This window comes from Denticeps clupeoides, chromosome 14 (assembly GCF_900700375.1).
Source record: "Denticeps clupeoides chromosome 14, fDenClu1.1, whole genome shotgun sequence".
Taxonomy (NCBI): Eukaryota; Metazoa; Chordata; class Actinopteri; order Clupeiformes; family Denticipitidae; genus Denticeps; species Denticeps clupeoides.
Window position 1 is genome coordinate 4,275,055 of NC_041720.1, and position 7,265 is coordinate 4,282,319.

At 46.2% G+C, this 7,265-nt stretch overlaps 1 non-coding gene across 1 annotated transcript; it reads right to left on the reverse strand.

Annotated features, from left to right (window-relative positions):
* Positions 1-3,373: 3,373 nt before the first annotated feature.
* LOC114763992 (U6 spliceosomal RNA) lies at positions 3,374-3,476 on the reverse strand. The gene has a single exon (XR_003742465.1). It is a non-coding gene; the product is annotated as a U6 spliceosomal RNA (small nuclear RNA).
* Positions 3,477-7,265: the final 3,789 nt, after the last annotated feature.

Below are 7,265 nucleotides of genomic sequence, written 5' to 3' on the forward strand. Positions count from 1 at the left end.
TCAGTTTTCCTCCTTCCATCCCTTCACTTAGTTTCTCACGTTTTCTTTTGACTGTTGTCCTGTGTGTGTGTGTGTGTGTGTGTGTGTGTGTGTGTGTGTGGGAGGAAAACCTGCCGTAAATAAGATTTGTCTCTGCTAGCATGACCAGACAGAGCGAGAAATGAGCCGATCTGTGATTTATTGTTGTTCTCTCTATAACACACACATACACACACACACACACACACACTGTATAGATTATATAGTAGTCGCAGAGGCAGAAGTGAACATGTGCTGAACACCCTCAGGCCATGATGGCACTGACTTGAGTGTGTGTGTGTGTGCAGGACTCTGTCCTTTGGGGACCAGCGGGGCTAATCTACTATGCAGCAGCAGCAGGAGGAAACTGCCGCAACATCAATTACAGGAGCAGAAAGGACGACGGGCCTGTTCTGGTGCCACCGCTGCGCCTGTCACCGCCGGGGTCACCGCCGGGGTCACCGCCGGGGTCACCTGGCTGACAGACCAGTTACTGACTGGCAGGCTCAGGTCGTGTCAGCCTCTCTTTTCCGGTCGTCATTATTACACTCTGCGTTGGTTCCTGTGGGGACGCGGACCCCGTGACATTCTGGACGTAGCATCTGGTGCCCACTCGAATCGAGTTGCTTAGCAACAGCTTCCGAGGAGCTACACTACATGGCGGAGGGCTTCATTGTAGAAATGTAGAACCTCTGTCCACTGGTGGCACTTTCTGCCGTCACTGATGAGACTGATGCTTCTCTCCTGGCCAATGTCCACACGGACGGAGGGCCGCTGGCCCACCCACTCGTGCTGAATGGTGAGGGGACCTAATGTCCTGTTTAAACCTCATGAAGATCTATAAGTCCATTAGCATTACCAGTAAAAGCTTTCACAAGGGGCAGGGGCCTTGCCTGGATTAACATCACCCTACTAAGGATTTTTTTCATTTACTTAATACGTTTCGGATAAATCGGATTATTATGAGGAAAGGGCGTTTATGTGTTTCATAAGACTGAAAACAGTTACAAACTGTTTCAATATTTGCATTTTTCTTTATTATTCTTTGTTTCTTGTAAAACGTTTTGCGTTCAAATTTAATAAAAGAACCACACCGAGCAACCCCACCTGGTCATGTGGTCACAGTAACATATTCTGTTATAGTATACTGAATAAAAATGCATTTGTCATGCATTCATGTATTCAGAATACGGCCCTTATCCAGAGCGACTTACAATCAGTAGTTACAGGGACAGTCCCCCCCTGGAGTAAGTTAGGGTTAAGTGTCTTGCTCAGGGACACGATGGTAGTAAGTGGGATTTGAACCTGGGTCTTCTGGTTCATAGGCGAGTGTGTTACCCGCTAGGCTACCACCTACCACCATACTTCTATAATACATATCAAAAGGTTTTTGCACTGTGCTGGACCATTATGTTGGTAGTAGGGTGGTAGTTGCCTAGTAGGTAAGACACCTACCTATGGACCCTGAGCAAGACACTTAGCCCTGAGTCGCTCTGGATAAGGGCGTCTGATAAATGCCAGGAATGTTCCTATTTATCTTTTGAACTGGGTGCTGTTGTATTTTTCTGTACATTTCACAAATCAGCCTCGGCACGAATTTTTACTCATCAAGTCGTGAGGTTGAACCCCGACTCAGACCTTGTGTGGGCGGACTTTGCACGCAGTTTGCACGCTCTTGCCGTGTCGGTTCGCTCCGGTTTCCCCGTCACCCATGTGCACTAGCTGGATTGGTATCTCTAAATTGTCCATGGTGTGCAGGGTGAGTCCCTGCCCTGCACCCAGTGTCCCAGGATGGCCTCTTGCAGCCACAACCCTGATTAGTGAAAGTGAAGTGATTGTCATTGTGATACGCTGCAACACAGCACATGGTGTGCACAACAAAACGTGTCCTTTGCTTTTGTCCCACCACCCTTGGTGAGCAGCGGGCAGCCATGACAGGCGTCCGGGGAGCAGTGTGTGGGGACGGTGCTTTGCTCAGTGGCCTCACGGGATTCGAACCAGCAACCTCTGATTACGGGGCCGCTTCCTTAACCGCCAGGCCACCACTTAGGAATAAGCAGTCATGGATAGTGAGTTAGAGTGAGTGTATATTTTAATTGACTGTCATCAACATTCGTATTTGTGAAGCAAATTCATTCAAATCGCAGATGTTTTCTAGAATTATTCTCAACAGTATCTTCATTCTAAATACAGCACGCTACACTGCAACATAACTGCATGAACACGTACAGGCGAGTAAACACACACACAGGACACTGAACTGAACATCAGCAAATTCTCACCTTCCGTGGCAAAAAAAAAACAAAAAAAAACTCTTTCAACCAATCGTGGTACGAACAACTAAATGACTAGCGCCAGTTAGGCCAGTTTCTGGCGCTCTCAACAGTCTTGTACATCATGTACGCGTGTGTGTTCTTGAGTGTCCTCACACAGATTCGAACACAGGGAATTCCAGTCGAGGCCGGAATACTAGGAACTTGGAATAAAGGCAGATTTACAAAGAGATCAAGAGATTACAGCTGCACGCCGAGCTGAGGGCAGGAGCCACTCTGCTGGTCTCGCTGGGACGAAGCCCCTACGCGGCCGCCGCTTCCGTACCTTTATTAGAGTCAGGAAGCAGAGCATGCTGGGATTTGAAAATGTTTGGTGTGGCTAATTCCCTTCGGTCAGAACACACACACACACACACACACACACACACATCATGCAACCACGAGCCCATACGACGGTTCACCTCTCCCCATCCCATATTTCCATCCCACTGTTCTCCATCCAGATCCGTGTCCCCAATCACTCTGCCCAGGTCACATGACTCATCACCAGCGCACAACATTGTCACAAAACTCATTTTGTCACACACAAAAAAAATGCTGGGGCTAAAATGCAATACTAAAACAGTGTGTGAAGTGAAGTGATTGTCACATGTGATACACAGCAGCACAGCACACGGTGCACACAGTGAAATTTGTCCTCTGCATTTAACCCATCACCCTGAGTGAGCAGTGGGCAGCCATGACCAGCGCCCGGGGAGCAGTGTGCGGGGACGGTGCTTTTGCATTTACATTTACATTTACAGCATTTATCAGACGCCCTTATCCAGAGCGACTTACAATCAGTAGTTACAGGGACAGTCCCCCTGGGGCAACTTAGGGTTAAGTGTCTTGCTCAGGGACACAATGGCAGTAAGTGGGATTCGAACCCGGGTCTTCTGGTTCATAGGCGAGTGTGTTACCCACTAGGCTACTACCACCCTTTTGCTCAGTGGCACCTCACTGGAACCTTGGCGGACCGGGATTTGAACCGGCAACCTTCTGATTACGGGGCCGCTTCCTTAACCGCTAGGCCCCCTCTGCCCCCAAATATGGAACGCTTCACGGATTTGCATGTCATCCTTTCGCAGGGGCCATGCTAATCTTCTCTGTATCGATCCAATTTTAGTATATGTGCAGCCGTAGCAAGCGTTTGTGTGTGTGTGTGTGTGTGTGTGTGTGTATATATATGTATATATATATATATATATATACACACACACACAAGTTTTGTGGCATGAAGTATGTTTGCTGAATCACAGTACTCATGTCTTCAGAATTTACAGAAATAAACATATATTAAAAAAAGTGAATGTCTCGGGTCACTTCACGGCATTTACCAGACGCCCTTATCCCGAGCAACATACAGTCAGTAGTTACAGGGACAGTCCCCCCCTGGAGACACTCGGGGTTAAGTGTCTTGCTCAGGGACACAATGGTAGTAAGCGGGATTTGAACCTGGGTCTTCGGGTTCATAGACGAGTGTGTTACCCACTAGGCTACTACCACCCTGAATTCTTATAAAAAGTGTGTGTGTGTGTGTGTGTGTTTGTGTGTGCTAAAGACCTGTTTTGTAGGTTGTAATGTCCTTGGTCTGGCCCTCGAGCGAAGAGTTCGTCCAGATGTTACGACCAGTATACAGATTATCAGTGCAAACATTCTGATTGTGAACACACCCCACCTTATAGAGCTCAGGACAACATGGGTCTGGTGTCTGGTGTCAACAAGGGCTCAGTGGATCAAAAGGAGCAGGATGTCTGGGTTCGAGCACACACACACTAACACAAAGACCCGCTCCCAGTAAGAAGAAGTTGATCCAGTGACGGGTAGACCAGCAATGTTCATGTAAAAGGTTAAATTCCAGGTTCGAATCCTGCTTACTCCCTGAGCAAGACACTTAACCCTGAGTGTCTCCAGGGGGGACTGTCCCTGTAACTACTGACTGTAAGTCACTCTGGATAAGGGCATCTGGTAAATGCTGTAAAGGTTTCAAGCTGCAGCGCTGCAGTGGATGACCATTCGATGGCCGGGGTGGGACCAGGACGTCACTTTCAGCACCAACATCATACGGGAATAAACCCTGACCGGGGTGGGGGTCAAGGGTTATACATCCTGATATTTAATGGTTGTGTGCATTTGAATGAAGGGAGCACACACACCATTTCTCTTGCTCTTTCACACACAGCCGAGAGAGCTGCCAACAAGGTACTTGTTGCCATGGTGACACACCACCAAGGAGGTTGGCAGCTTTCTCACACCAAACCAGTTTACACTGGTGACACGACTGTGTGTGTGTGTGTGAATAAATGAACTCTCACAGCTCTGCTCTTCACCTTCCTCCCCTCCCATAGTGACAACAAAGCAGCAGCAATCTCTGCAGCCTATTGGCACTCAGACTCCACGATGCTGACTCCTGATTGGCCGACCAGGGCAGCTGCCCTCCACCAATCACAGGGCCTGTTTCCAAGAGACTGCAGCCCATAGAGCTATTTAAATCCGAATGGAGCACAGTGTTACTTTCTGAGGACGAATGAGAGGAGCTCTGAAATTTGTTTTCAAATGAAGGGGTCAGGACAGGGTCCGGCCAGTCGACCGACCATCATGGGGTTAAAATGACCGGTGGAGATCTTCTCTCCATCGCCTTGTCTCTGGAGTAAAGTGGTGAACCCTCCTCTCCTCAACATCTGGATGGACTCTTCGCTCGAGCAGCGACCGGACGGTGAAATTGGGTGAACAGACCAAGGACATTACAACACACACAAAAAAACAGGTCTGTGGCGCACACACACACACACACACACAGACACACACACACACTGTCTTTTTATAAAAATTCAACCTTCCAGAGGACCGTGCCCATAGGACAAAGCATACCGGATGCAGGACGGACGCCATTTTCTGTCTCATGTATTTCCAGTACGACAGCGTTGTCTCACAAGCCTTTAAATGGCGGCGGAACGGCGAAGCCCTTCTGTCCTCACTGGCTGGTCACAGTATGACAATAAAGTTTTCCGCAAATGCTACACCGGTGCCCTCCCTGTGGTACGGTTTTGATAGCAACACGAGTTGCGAACACAAACGAAAAGGACCCGAGGACAACCGTTGACCCACGAGTACTGGTCCTGTCCAACCCAACGTCCTGTACCTAAACATTACAAAGACAGGTTTTGAATGCCGGTGGTATTAGTATTGGGAAGGACTGAAAGCTCCTTTCATATCTGGACATGGTCACTCTGGCTGTCAGTCTCTTGTTATTGGGTTGTTGTGTTTTGGTTACTTTATTGAAATGGGGAAATTATTAATATCATTTGATTGATATCGATTGAGACGTTAATGATTGTTACAGAGTTGTCATTGCTTGGTTAATAATTTTATTCTAGGTCCAGATATTCCAGTGGCAATGGTATAGATCATTTTATGCACAGTTTTATATTGTACATAAATTTATCGTGAAATTTGATGAATGCTGATGTCCTCTAACCGGCAGTTTAGTCGGTGGCGGTGATAATCCCCGGACTGAATCTCCATTAGGCGCCACGGGCCATATATTTTAATGCAAGATTAACGAATATGGGGCAACGCAAACACGAAGATAAAAACAAAGAATGTCCGTTCATGCAAGTCCACCCACAGTTTCTGAAATAAAGTTGTCGTGTGCCCTCCGTCTCGTGCTTTTCTTTTCAGGACAACAAATGCCATCACCAGCGGAACTACAACTGCACAATAAGCCGCGCGTTGACATTACATTACATCAAGAAGGCTGTGTTAAGTGCTATTACGCACGCGGGCGTAATACTGCAGGGGAAAACCCGGGAGATTTTTGCCCTGATTGCAAATGCTGTTTCTTCGCTGGTCTGAAAATGTGACCCATCAACTGTTCAGTAACACCAATGTTGGTGGAAAAAATACGATTGGAGGCTTTTGCAAAGGAATTAAAAAAACTTAAAGCGTGCTAGTGGGTAACACACTCGCCTATAAACTTACGGTTTAAGCCGTAAGTTAACTTTAAATCGTGCTTCTCCAGGCTCAGTGAGCAGACTAAACACAAGACGGACATAAATATACTGTGGGAACAAAAATATAATATGAAAGATTTTATTGCTCATTTTCCCACTATTGCGCTGTATAAACGTGAATAAAACTTATTTGTGGTAATAAAGTTAGTAGGAAATCAGACATTGTCAGGACAGAAGTTAGAGTGGGAATGTTAATATTCCATGTGTGTGAAAGTGTTCAGGGAATTTAAAATCGTAAGGTTTTAAAAAAAATGTTACCACACAGAGATTTTGCAACGTTCATATTACACTAAGGTGCGGTTGTCACAAATCTATGAGGGCGTCAGTCCCCTGCCAATTTTATTCACGTTCTGACTTTGCCCTTCTTTACACCAGTACTGGACTGAGATATTTGACATGTTGTCAGAATTTGTGGGGAAAAGAATAGAGCCCAACCAGATCGGGGTATTGTCTGGGGTTTTCTCCTCACCTCCTTCGCTGTCTCCCCATCAAATGGACACGCTGGCCTTTTACTACCTTACTGGCGAGAATGTTAATTACGACAAACTGGAAATCCTCTAAACCTCCCAGCCTAATTCACTGGATACAGGATATTATTTAGTAAAACTGGAAAGAATTTAACTCCCTTAAGACATTTTAAAAGATTTGGGGTCCTTTTCTCGATCTGGTTAAGAGTAAAAATTTCCCTTCTGTTCCTGGGTGATACAGTTCGTGTCTGGGTGGAGCTCTGCAGTGGTTTCCAATTTTTATGTAATTATTTATTTTGTATAGATTGATTGTAGGGATGATTGTAGGCAGTTTTTTGTGTAGTATCTTTGGGTATGTGTATATATATGTATGCATGTCTATGCATGTGTGAGTGTGTGTGTATGTGTATATATATATATATATATATATATACACACACACACACATATATATA